Genomic DNA, 13,504 nt, shown 5'->3' with positions numbered 1-13,504 from the left:
GTTAGGGAGCAGCTCCATAAGTTGGTGTCAATCGAGCGGGCAATTAAGTCAAGCATGTTAAGCATGAAGGAGCAGATCCATTTAGATAGATGTAGGAAAAGGCAAACACCGTTGGGTCAAGCCCGAGCGGTTTGGGGGTAATGCAGCCCGAGGGGTGCCCCCAACAAAGTCACCTAAAGACATGGACAAAAGGGATACATGCCGCAGGGACGGACCCACGCGGCCTCGGAATAATGCAGCCCTGGGGGCGCTCCCAGCTGAAAATGAAACTCGAAGGATGTCAACTGATGATGTTGGAGATGAAGGGATGCTGAAGTAGCTGACGACTCGCTCTGTGGAGAACGATCCTCACGAGCCCCCAGGCCCAGGAGCCTCGGGAGGCTCCGAGGGCACTGGCGGCTCTTCAAGGGCCATCTCCATCTCTGCCAGGACTGTGGAATGCCTGACCTCTTGAGCCTCCAGAATGCTCCTCATGAGGCGCTGACGCGCAACAACCACTTTCGGCAGGCTGAAAGGCATGCAGACATAGCTGTGGGGTGGACCTTCACAGCGTCCCACTCGCGAGGGCCACAAGCGCTCCTGAGAGGCGGCTCGGTTGAGCCCTGGTACGTCGATGCAGACGCGCAGCCCACCATCCTCGCCTGGATGGGGAGCTATGGTGGGTAAGCGGCATCTACCACTCATGACTCTTGACTCCTGCAGCTCCTGAATGGTCTCGCTGATGAACTCCCGAGGGTTTGGCCCTCCTTGCCTTGCTCCTTCCTGAGGGAAACGTGCTTTGAAGCACGCCTCCAAGTGGTGCCCGAGCGCCTCCCTCGTGATCTTGGCAAAGTCGATGGCCATCCAGGATAGAGCCCCTGAGCCTTGCCCGAGGAGGGCGCCGGGCGCACCTTCCTATGCGACAGAAGGAGGCGACCCTTGAACGGGTGCGGATCCTGAGGGGCCTGCCTCTCGAGGGTTCGGACCAGGCGATGTCTTCTTCTTCTTAGGGACTGCCTCGGGAAGTCTTCCGTTCCTGTGATCTGGGTCTTCGATTGACGCATCCTAAAAAGCACGCTCCAGAGAACACACTGCATCCCTCTCCTCACAAGGCACTGTGATGACTCCACCGCTTCCTAGCATCTTGAGGACATTGTAGCCGTGATGAGCCACTGCCATGAACTTGGCCAGGGCTGGGTACCCGAGGATGGCATTGTATGGTAGGCGGATGTGGGCGACGTCGAAGTCAATGAGCTCGGTGCGGTAGTTGTCGCGCTGCCCAAAGGTGACAGGAAGGCAGACTTGCCCTATCGGAACAGTGGAACCATCAGTGACTCCTGAGAAAGGCTTGGTTGGCTGAACCTGATTGTATGGCACTTGGAGATTGTTGAACGTCTCGACGGACAGGACATTGAGTCCTACTCCACCATCGATGAGGGTCCTGATGACTTGCACATTGCTGATGATTGGGGAGCAAAGCATCGGGAGGACTCCGGCCGTGGGTGCGCACTTGAGCTGATCCGCAGAGCTGAACGTGATGCCGCACGCTGACCACCTAAGAGGGCGTGTGGCTCAAGCTTAGGAAGGACTGCATTCACCTTGCGAGCAAACTATTTGAAGACGCGCTGAGAGGCTGGGGCCTGAGAGCCGCCCAAGATGCAAGCGATTGCGCGCGGCTCCTGGAAGCCCCCAACCCCTTCGTCCTAATGATGGTCTTCATTCCTCCTCGGCTGAGGTGGTAGAGGAGGGAGGCCTGCGTTGCCTTGAGGGCGATCCTCACGAGGCTGATCCCTCCAACCTTCCTCGCGAGGCTGGTCCTGCCAGCGGTCCTCGCGAGGTCGGTCACGCCACCCTTGGCGAGGGCCATGGTCTTCCCATCATCCTCCACCTCTTCCTCCTCCTCGGCCATAGCCCCGGTCATTGCGCTCGAGGTGTCGGACGGCACGCACATCTCGCACAGCCCTAAGCTCTTGGCATTTGTTGGTGTTGTGGGTGTGGAGGTCGTGGTACACGCAGTACCGGCTGCCCTTGGATGACTCAGGCTGGTCCCTGCCTCGCTTGGTGTCTGGCTCTGCTGCAAGCACAGCAGCCCCCTTGCTCTTCACGTCCTTGACCTTGGGCTTCTTCTCTTCTGGATCGGCGGCCGGAAGCTCGAGGAGGGAAAGGCACCCTTCCTCAGCCCTGGCGCACTTGGTCGCCAAGTTGAACAGCTCCAGGGATGTGCATAGGTCTTCATGGATTGCTAGCTCTTCTTTCATCTTGATGTCACGCACGCCGTCAGAGAAGGCTGAGATGATGGCCTCCTCAGTCACCCTGGTGATCTTGAGGCGAGCGTTGTTGAAGCGCTGGATGTACTTTTGCAGGGTCTCTCCTGGCTGCTGCTTGATGCGGTGCAGGTCGCTCATGGCGGGGGGCCGGTCGCGAGTGCCTTGGAAGTTGGTGATGAAGCGGGTGCGCATCTCGCCCCAGGAGGAAATCATGCCAGGAGCCAAGTTCAGGAGCCAGGTGCGGGCACCGTCCTTGAGCGCCATAGGGAACCAGTTCGCCATGACCTTCTCATCCCCGTTGGCAGCTTTGATGCCCAGCTCATAGAGCTGGAGAAACTCCGCAGGGTCAGCCGTGCCTTCGTTGCACGGGGGCAGATCTGGCTTGAACTTGCCCGGCCAGGCCACGCTGCACAGCTCGGCGGTGATGGCACGGCAGCCTGCAGTGGCCGCAGGAGGCCTTTGGTGGCGAAGAGCTTGATCTTGGAGGTCTCCGTGCGCTGCCGCCAGGAGTAGTGCGGGGTCTTGGCGCGCTGGAGCAGGAGCGCGGTCGTGACGGGCTGGTGCGAGGAGCACACGGGCAGCTTCTTGAGGACGAGGGATCTCTTGGCAGCTCTTCTCTTGCTGCGCGGGCGCTAGATGGAGCGGGTCCCGTCCTGGGGCCGCGTGCATCGGGGCCAGGGCGCCTTCTTGAGGGGGAGGCGGCTGAGGCGCCTCCGGAGCTGCGTTGCCCGCGCAGGGTGGGTGGCGGTGCAGCAAGAGGGATGGTGCATGGGAGCCCCCAGCGGCACTGACGAGCTCGGTGATGCGGGCAAGCCACTCGTCATAGAGGTCGTCGACGGGACGGTAGTGCAGGAGCTCTCGCGCCAGGAGCAGTGCGGCATGTGCGTCCGCAGGAGCTCGGCGGGCGTGGGACGACGAACCGGCTGGAGTCGGCAACGGGGTGGCGGTGCGGCCTTCTCGCCGCACTGAAGGATGCTGGGACGACGCCTGCTGCTCGTTCCCCGCCGGGCCGGTGGCGGCATGGACAGCAGGTGACGGGGAATGATGGGGAGGCCCTCCGACGGGGGCCGTCTGGGTGACATGGGCCGCGAGGGCAGCCCGGCGCTCGGCGCGGGCTCGACGAGCGTCACACATGGATGCGACGGACGGTGAAACAGAAGGCGGCGGAAGGCGGATTCTGGTGCACCCCTACCTCACACGCCAAATGTCGGATTTCGGGTTCTGGCAGACCCTTGAGGTTCGAACTCTGGGGTGTGCACGGAGATCACTCCCCCTACCTATTCACGTCTTGTCGCCTCGCAAAGGATCTAAACTACATGAATAACAACACAAGGGACACGAGGTTTATACTAGTTCGGGCCACCATTGTGGTGTAATACCCTATTCTAGTTTGTGGCGTGGTGGATTGCCTCAGGGGCTGGTGATGAACAATACAAAGGAAGAACTGCCTCGCAAGGGGAGGAGTTCTTGTGGAGGTGATGCCTCTAGGGAACGATTGAATCTGGATCCCTTTCTACTGTGGTGGCTAGACCTATTTATAGAGCGAGGCCCTGGTCCTCCTCCCAAATATTGAGCGGGAAGGGCGCCAACAATTGGCCATTTTTAAGGGGAACATCTAGTACACTTGTCCTGACTAAAGTTGGTCCTCGCCTGCTAAAGACTCTGACGATGATGCCTTCCTGGGCTCCACGATGACCTCCATCCTGCCGTTCTGCTGGTCTTGGTCTTGTTGCACCGAAATGGCTGCCTTTGCTTGATACCCTTGCATGCGCTTGCCCCCTTTGCACCAAAGAGGAAAGAAGGACTCTGCGCAGGTCGGCGCCCGCCTGGCTTCAGTCATCATGGCTTGCATCATGGGCGCCTCGTGAGGTGCCCCACCTTGATCTCTCCGCCTCCTCGCGAGCCAGCCTGACAAGGCTGCACCTGAGGAAGCTTCTCGTCGTCCGCCCTGCGAGGCTTGGCCCCTCGCGAGGGTCTTGAGCTTGTGTTGACGAAGATGGGCCGTACTGGGCCACTCCTTGAGCCACGCCGCAGGCCGCAGGCAGGCAAGTCTGGGTACCTCCGTTCCCAGAACGCCGACAATGGCGTCATAGCAGTACATGATCTGAAACCAATATATTTCTCTTGTGCGCCACCTTTTATATTGCACCCCCTTAAAAGTAGGCGGCTTCAAAAGCGCAGCAAAACCACTTGGAGTAAATTGCCTATAATCACGTTTTTGGATTGGATTGTTGAATATATGAGAAGCCAACTTGGGATCGGTCCGTACGGGGAAATATCATGTGCTCCCATACTCTGCATATGACACTAGTCTATGTTACTACTCCCTTCTTTCCGGTTTATATGGATGTTGGGCCAAGAAGGAGTAGAGGCGGCTGGGGACGCACCACGTCGTGGGCACTCCGTACATGCTCGTGTGCATGCAGCGTGCGTGTTTTTCCATCGGTGCTAGCTCTAAGGCCGAGGTTGCGGTCGTATTCGTCTCCAACTAGTCATTGAGCAACGATGGCAAAGAGGTGCTGCAAGAGATGCGTAGGCACCGTTGTGTGCGAACTTTGCCGTAGCATGACGAACCGGACGTTGCCGCAGATGGCGCACGCCTCCATGCAATCGAGTGTGTGCGCATGCCTGTGTTATTCATGTGCATTCTGCGGCCGAGTGTGTGTGCATGCACGTGTTGTGTACTCCTATGCGCGTTGTGTGCTCCATGCTGTGCGCGTATGTGCATGAGTTGGATCGGATAGAGTTAGTGCATTGGTGTGTGTACATGCATGGCTGCATGCGTCCTGTACATGCGTGGCTTGTTGCGTGGTTATCAAGATGAACTATAAAACATCTTCAACTTAGCATCCTGATGTATCGTTTCTAGTGGTTAGCGAAGAGTTCATGTTCTTTTATTTGTTGTGGGCAGGCAGCAAAAAACAGGGGAAAATGCGCAAGGTTCCTTGCAGACGCTCCACCACGAGGTTCCTTGCTCCTTCTCGATCGTTGGGAATCTATGTTCTTCAACTCTTTTCTTTTACGAGAGCTTTGTTCATCCTTTTGCCAACACACGAGAGATCTAGCATCAAGGTGCATGTGTCATGCAGGAAAATGGAGATAATCAGATAAGTAGTGCGTATGTGAGTTGTGCACTTCGATGGCACCTACTACGCAATATTTTTTCTCCTTGATGGCACGTGAATAGTGCACGTACTCAACGACGGAGCACGAGATGGTAGCCATGACATGGTCAGCCCTTTTTTTGGAGAGAGTACATACTAAATAACTTTGATGTGTCCCATGAACTCACAGAATGATGAGAAGCTTGATTATGCCTTCTCCCTTGCCAACGCGTGCGCGGTGGCTCGCAGCACGAGGAGAAACTTTTGCTTCAAGCGGTGGACGTGCAGCAGTTCATTTGGTGTCAGATTGCCAGAAGTACTACTGTAGAACCATCGACTTCCGGAACAGGCAAAGAGCCAAGCGCAAGGTCACCTACTAACCTTAGGCTAGGAGTAGTGGGAGTAACATAAGTAGGGGTACCTTCTTTTTTTTATTCTAGAAACAACCACATGCGAATATCGAGGTGCTGGTTACATTGAACAAATTTCCTGGAGTCTGTGCTCATCGCTCCTCTATCTCTCTTCTCAGCCAGCAAGCAGACGCACGGAGCCCATCGTCTGTTGGCTCATATGCGGTCTCACATGTCAGTGAAAACGCAAGAGGACCCACTGAACGTGCACATCTTTCACCTCGGTGATGAAAAAAATCCAATAAAGATCTTTGGTGGCTTCTTTTGGAGTTACTCAAGAGTAGTAAGATTCTATTTACAGTTTAACCCAAGATGCACATCACGTGGCTTCAACTACCACTCTATTTTCTTGCATGACACGACCTGGATGCTGGATGTCCCACGTGTCGGCAAAAGAAGGAAGAACCTGACCAAATCTTGGGTTGTGCTCCCGGATTAGACTAGTTGTGCTAACTTAAAAAAATTATTGTGTAGAATGGATGCAAGTTTTGGTATTAGGAAGAAGAGCACGGCCACCGCATCCGAGAAATGGCCCGGACACGACCCCATTGCCCTACCCAAACAGACAAAATCCAGGCAAAACGGAGGTCGGTTTGGGGTCGCGTGTTGGAGTTGGCCTTACAAGTGGGACCGCAGTTGAGGATACCGACTATCGACAAACCCCCACCTCGCCCGCCGCGCGCGATGGTTGAGTTAGAGAAATGACGAGGTTGAAGATATTGTTGTAGCACGGGCTGCAAGAAATATGGTGTCAGATGGAAGTCATGCTGGTGGCATGTGCCGTACTCCTGGACGTGAATGCTTGTTCTGGCCCATGCCACCCTACTACTCCTACTACTACTATCGAGGATTCGAGGTGCTGGTTATGTATAGCGAACACATTAACATATGGCCCACCTCACACTATGGCCAAATTTCCTGGAGTCTGTGCTACGTTAAAAAGTGTTCTTTGTGAGGGTGGGTGGCTGGTCTCAAGTTTAAAACTTGTTGTATTACGTATACGTAGACATAGAGATAGTGCAGCAGTTCTGAAAGTTTGGACCCAAATATCATAATGCAATTTCTACTAAACTCATCTGAGGACCTAGGATGATGGGATTCATGGCTACAGTAAAAACACCCGCCCGACGCGCGAAGCATGTGAAGCTAGTACAAATAGTGTACTACTATGATTGATTGGCCTCATCCGATAACCTGTTCAATGCACGTATAATTATGTATTCGGAAAATATTTTTTTGCCTCGTCGCAGCACTCACTCAGAGAAGCGACCCGAAAGCCATTCATAAATTTAGTAAGTTTATCACAGGCATATCATTTTATTACATACAACAGGTCATCAACCCACAACGACAACGAGGATACATTATAAATACTAAAGTTTTCATCACACAACAAATAACAAGCAATGAAATGAACTTCAACTCAACCAATCCTCGGTGTTGGAAACGCTTGCTTTGAACCACAAGTGATTCTCTGGGAAGGGCCATCTATTGTCAATCTCGAGACCAACGCAGGACTGATCATCTAGGCTGAAGCGGCCTACAATATCAGTACCAAGGTAGGGAACGACCGAAATGTCTGAGGTATAGACACAGTTGCTTCTCATAAATGGTACTAGTAACATTATGTCAACAACAGTTGGATCGCCTTTCACCATCATTGGATAGTTTTGTCCAAGGAAGAGAGAGTTCTCTCCAAGACTATCAATACTGTACCAGGGAGAAGGTGTTGGCGCTAGCACACTAGTATCCATCCCAAATACCATGAAACGGGTGTTGGAATAGGTCCGGAGAGTGCGACCATGGGAGACAACACCTGCTTCCTTAGTAGTAACATCAGCAGTGGGCTGTATACAGACAAGAAGGGGTGATCCATCGGAATAAGTTGTCAGACGCCACTGAGTATATGGGTCCTGCTCGTCCTCATGCTCGTTTTCATCACCATCGTCATCTCCCCCTTGGTTATAATTTTTTTCAAGTATAGGTGGTGGATTGTTCATAGGACCTTGGAAACACAAGAAGAAGGTTGAATTAGTAAAGGGAAACTTGCTAACCCACATGCATGTGGATGAAACAATCATAATTTTGGTGGAAGACAAATGTACCAAAACTACAAGGATCCCATGAAAAAATAGTGCCATGAGTGGTGGAAGCAAACACAAGACCCTCGTATTGAATTGCATCACAGTACACATCCATGTATAGAAATTGATTTTTGAGCAATATCCATCAAGTCGAACCACGAAGGACGGCAACAAGCTTGTCAAAGATAGCAACAACTTTATAGTTCTTGTAATTCCAAGAGCGGTTGGGAACTCGACAAATTGCTATATTCTGTAGAATACAGTCACCATGATCGTATTTGAACGTGCATAGAATACCGGTTTGCTCAACCTCTGGGCAGTCTACTAAGATTTTTGGAAGTGGAACCTGGTGACGAGTGTATACATTCACAAGCTCCCACTTGCAGTTGTACCCAATATAAACAACCCAATCTCCATTTGTGTCTGCCCAAGCCTTGTCCTCAAGCGATGGCATCTTAACATCACACGTATCATTATCAAGCGACATCAAGTTGCACAAGGTAAGGCCTCTATTGTCCCCGCGCCAGTCAGCAGGGTCACGGCAAAGAAGATAGGGGAGATCAAACCGCTCCTGGACCCTTGGGTTCCTTGTAATGATGTTATTAGTTGAGTCGAGAATGGTCTTGAACGAACTTGCGATGCTAGCCGAGGTGATGACGTCGCACCGATCAATGAGTTCCTCCACCACATCATCTTTTAGATCGGGGCAAGAATAATGGGGTCGTTTCCGACCTGTTCCCTCCATGGAGAAGACGATCGAACAATGGCAGAAGGAAGGGTGAAGGCAAATGGAGGAGGGAGGAGGAGCGTGCGATAGCAGTTTCAAACCAAGAGGGAAAGGCGAAGAGTCGGTGGATGGTTGCCAGTTTGCCATGGTACACGAAGAGGCGCCCCGGCCTACACGTCCATTCATAAATACTAGTAGAAAAGGACTCGTCGTCGTCTCACTAACATGTTGGAATGGGACCACATGTCAACGAAATATGGTGTGTAATTTTGTTGGGGATCGTTGCAGAAATTAAAATTTTTCTACGCATCACCAAGATCAATCTATGGAGTAACTAGCAACGAGAGAGAGGGGAGTGCATCTTCATACCCTTGAAGATCGCAAGACGAAAGCGTTACAAGAACGCGGATGAAGGAGTCGTACTCGAAGCGATTCAGATCACGGTGGATTCCGATCTTAGCGCCGAACAACGGCACCTCCACGTTCAACACATGTGAAGCCTGGTGACATCTCCCGCGCCTTGATCCAGCAAGGAGGAGGGATAGGTTGAGGAAGAAGGCTCCAACTGCAGCACGCCGGCGTGGTGGTGATGGTGTGGTAGTTCTCTGGCAGGGCTTCACCAAGCTCGCGTGGAGGAGGAGAGGTGTTGGGGAGGGGAGGGGCTGCGCCTTGGATGTAGTGTTACAGCCCTCCCCTCGCCCCTCTATTTATAGGAGAAGGGGAAAGGGGGGCTGGCCCCTCTAGATGGGATCTAGAGGGGGGGCGGCTAAGGGGGGAGGAGGCTTGCCTCCCAAGCAAGGCGGGCGCCCCCTTTAGGGTTTCCTCCCCCAACCCTAGGCACATGGGCCCTGGGGGGGTGGCGCCCAGCCCTCCAAGGGGATGGTTCCCTTCCCTCTACAGCCCATGAGGCCCTCCGGGACAGGTGGCCCCTCCCGGTGGACCCCTGGAACCCCTCCGGTGGCCCCAGTACAATACCGGTATGCCCCCAATATTTCTGGTGACCGTATGACAACTTCCCATATATAAATCTTCCCCTCTGGACAATTCCGGAACTCCTCATGACGTCTAGGATCTCATCCGGGACTCCGAACAACATTCGGTAATCACATACTAATCTCCCTTATAACCCTAGAGTCATCGAACCTTAAGTGTGTAGACCCTACGGGTTCGGGAATCACGCAGACATGACCGAGACAGCTCTCCGGACAATACCCACGATGTCGAGGATTCAAGTAATCCCGTATACAATTCCCTTTGTCAATCGGTACGTTACTTGCCCGAGATTCGATCGTCGGTATCCCAATACCTTGTTCAATCTTGTTAACGGCAAGTCACTTTACTCGTTCCATAATGCATGATCCCGTGACTAACCACTTAGTCACATTGAGCTCATTATGATGATGCATTACCGAGTGGGCCCAGAGATACCTCTCCGTCATACGGAGTGACAAATTCTAGTCTCGATTCATGCCAACCCAACAGACACTTTCGGAGATACCTGTAGTGCACCTTTATAGTCACCCAGTTACGTTGTGATGTTTGGCACACCCAAAGCACTCCTACGGTATCCGAGAGTTACACAATCTCATAGTCTAAGGAAATGATACTTGACATTAGAAAAGCTTTAGAAAACGAACTACACGATCTTGTGCTATGCTTAGGATTGGGTCTTGTCCATCACATCATTCTCCCAATGACGTGATCCCGTTATCAATGACATCCAATGTCCATAGTCAGGAAACCATGACTATCTGTTGATCAATGAGCTAGTCAACTAGAGGCTCACTAGGGACATGTTGTGGTCTATGTATTCACACATGTATCACGGTTTCCGGTCAATACAATTATAGCATGAACAATAGACAATTATCATGAACAAGGAAATACAATAATAACCATTTTATTATTGCCTCTAGGGCATATTTCCAACAGTCTCCCACTTGCACTAGAGTCAATAATCTAGTTCACATCACTATGTGATTGTAATGAATTCAACACCCATGGGGTTTGATCATATCTCGCTGGTGAGAGAGGTTATTAGTTAACGAGTCTGAACCTTTCAGATCCGTGTGTGCTTTACAAATCTCTATGTCATCTTGTAGATGCAGCTACCACGCTCTATTTGGAGCTATTCCAAATAACTGTTCTACTATACGAATCTGATTTACTACTCAGAATAATCCGGATTAGTGTCAAAGTTTGCATCGGCGTAACCCTTTAGGACGAACTCTTTTACCACCTCCATAATCGAGAAAAATCCTTAGTCCACTAGTTACTAAGGATAACTTTGACCGATGTCCTGTGATCCATTCCTGGATCACTCTTGTACCCCTTGACTGACTCATGGCAAGGCACACTTCAGGTGCGGTACACAACATAGCATACTGTAGAGCCTACGTCTAAAGCATAGGGGACGACCTTCGTCCTTTCTCTCTCTTCTGCCGTGGTCAGGTCTTGAGTCTTACTCAATACTCACACCTTATAACTCAGCCAAGAACTCCTTCTTTGCCAATCTATTTTGAACTCCTTCAAAAACTTGTCACGGTATGTATTCATTTGAAAGTACTATTAAGCGTTTCGATCTATCCGTATAGATCTTGATGCTCAATGTTCAAGTAGCTTAATACAGGTTTTCCATTGAAAAACACTTTTCAAACAACCCTATATGCTTTCCAGAAATTCAACATCATTTCCGATCAACAATATGTCAACAACATATACTCATCAGAAATTCTATAGTGCTCCTACTCACTTCTTTGGAAATACAAGTTTCTCATAAACTTTGTATAAACCCAAAATCTTTGATCATCTCATCAAAGCGTATATTCCAACTCCGAGATGCTTACTCCTGTCCTTAGAAGGATTGCTGGAGCTTTGCATACTTGTTAGCATCTTATAGGATTGACAAAACCTTCTATTGTATCATATACAACCTTTCCTCAAGAAAATTGTTGAGGAAACAATGTTTTGACATCCTATCTACAAGATTCCATCAATAATGCAGTAACTGCTAATATAATTCCAACGGACTCTTAGCATCGCTACGAGTGAGAAAGTCTCATTGCAGTCAACTCCTTGAACTTGTCGGAAAACATCTTAACGACAAGTCAAGCTTTCTTAATGGTGATACTTACCATCGTTGTCCGTCTTCCTTTTAAAATCCATCTGCTCCCAACAGCCTTACGACCATCAAGTGGTTCTTCCAAAGTCCATACTTTGTTTTCATACATGGATCCTCTCTCAGATTTTATGGCCTCGGGCCATTTGTCAGAATCCGGGCCTACCATCGCTTCTACATAGCTCGTAGGTTCATTGTTGTCTAGCAACATGCCCTCCAAGACAGGATTACCGTACCACTCTGAAGTAGTACGCATCCTTGTCGACCTACGAGGTCTGGTAGTGACTTGATCCAAAGTTTCATGATCACTATCATCAACTTCCTCTTCAACTGGTGTAGGCGCCACAGGAACAACTTCCTGTGCCCTGCTACGCATTAGTTGAAGTAATGGTTCAATAACCTCATCAAGTCTCCACCATCCTCCCACTCAATTCTTTCGAGAGAAACTTTTCCTTGAGAAAGGACCCGGTTTTAGAATCAATCACTTTTGCTTCTGGATCTGAGATAGGAGGTATACCCAAATAATCTGGGTATCCTATGAAGATGCATTTATCCGTTTTTGGGTTCGTGCTTATTAGGACAAAACCTTTCCACATAAGCGACACAGGCCCAAACTTTTAAGAAATGACAGCTTAGGTTTCTCTAAACCATAGTTGGTGTCATCTCAACGGAATTACGTGGTGCCCTATTTAAAGTGAATGCGGTTGTATCTAATGCCAAACCCATAAACGATAGTGGTAATTCGATAAGAGACATCATGGTATGCCCCATATCCAATATGGTGCATCTATGATGTTCAGACACACCATCACACTATGGTGTTCCAAGCAGTATTAATTGTGAAACAATTTTCACAATGTCTTAATTGTGTACCAAACACGTAACTCAGATATTCATCTATGATCATATCATAGACATTTTATCCTCTTGTCACGATGATCTTCAACTTCACTCTGAAATTACTTGAACCTTTCAATAATTCAGACTTGTGTTTCATCAAGTAAATATACTCAGCATCTACTCAAATCATCTGTGAAGTAAGAACATAACGATATCCACTGCATGCCTTGGCACTCATTGGACATCACACATCAAAATGTATTACTTCCAACAAGTTGCTCTGTTGTTCCATCTTACTGAAAACGAGGCTTTTCATTCATCTTGCCCATGTGGTATGATTTGCATGTCTCAAGTGATTTAGAATCAAGTGAGTCCAAATGATCCATCTGCATGGAGTTTCTTCATGCGTGCATACCAATAGACTCGGTTCGCATGTCTCAAACTTTTCAAAAACGAGTCAGTCCAAAGATCCATCAACATGGAGCTTCTTCATGCGTTTCATACCAATATGACTCAAATGGCAGTGCCACAAGTAGGTGGTACTATCATTAGTATCTTATACCTTTTGGCATGAACATGTGTATCACTACGATCGAGATTCAATAAACCATTCATTTTAGGTGCAAGACCATTGAAGGTATTATTCAAATAAACAGAGTAACCATTATTCTCCTTAAATGAATAACCGTATTGCGATAGACATAATTCAATCATGTCTATGCTCAACGCAAACACCAAATAACAATTATTTAGGTTTAACTTCGATCCCGATGGTAGAGGGAGCGTGCGACGTTTGATCACATCAACCTTGGAAACACTTCCAACACATATCGTCAACTCACCTTTAGCTAGTCTCCATTTATTCTATAGCCTTTTATTTCGGGTTACTAACACTTAGCAACCGAACCGGTATCTATTACCCTGGTGCTACTAGGAGTACTAGTAAAGTACACATTAATATAATGTATATCCAAT

The sequence above is a fragment of the Triticum aestivum genome, chromosome 2B, assembly GCF_018294505.1.
Source record: "Triticum aestivum cultivar Chinese Spring chromosome 2B, IWGSC CS RefSeq v2.1, whole genome shotgun sequence".
Classification (NCBI taxonomy): Eukaryota; Viridiplantae; Streptophyta; class Magnoliopsida; order Poales; family Poaceae; genus Triticum; species Triticum aestivum.
Note: the sequence above shows the minus strand (reverse complement) of the source record.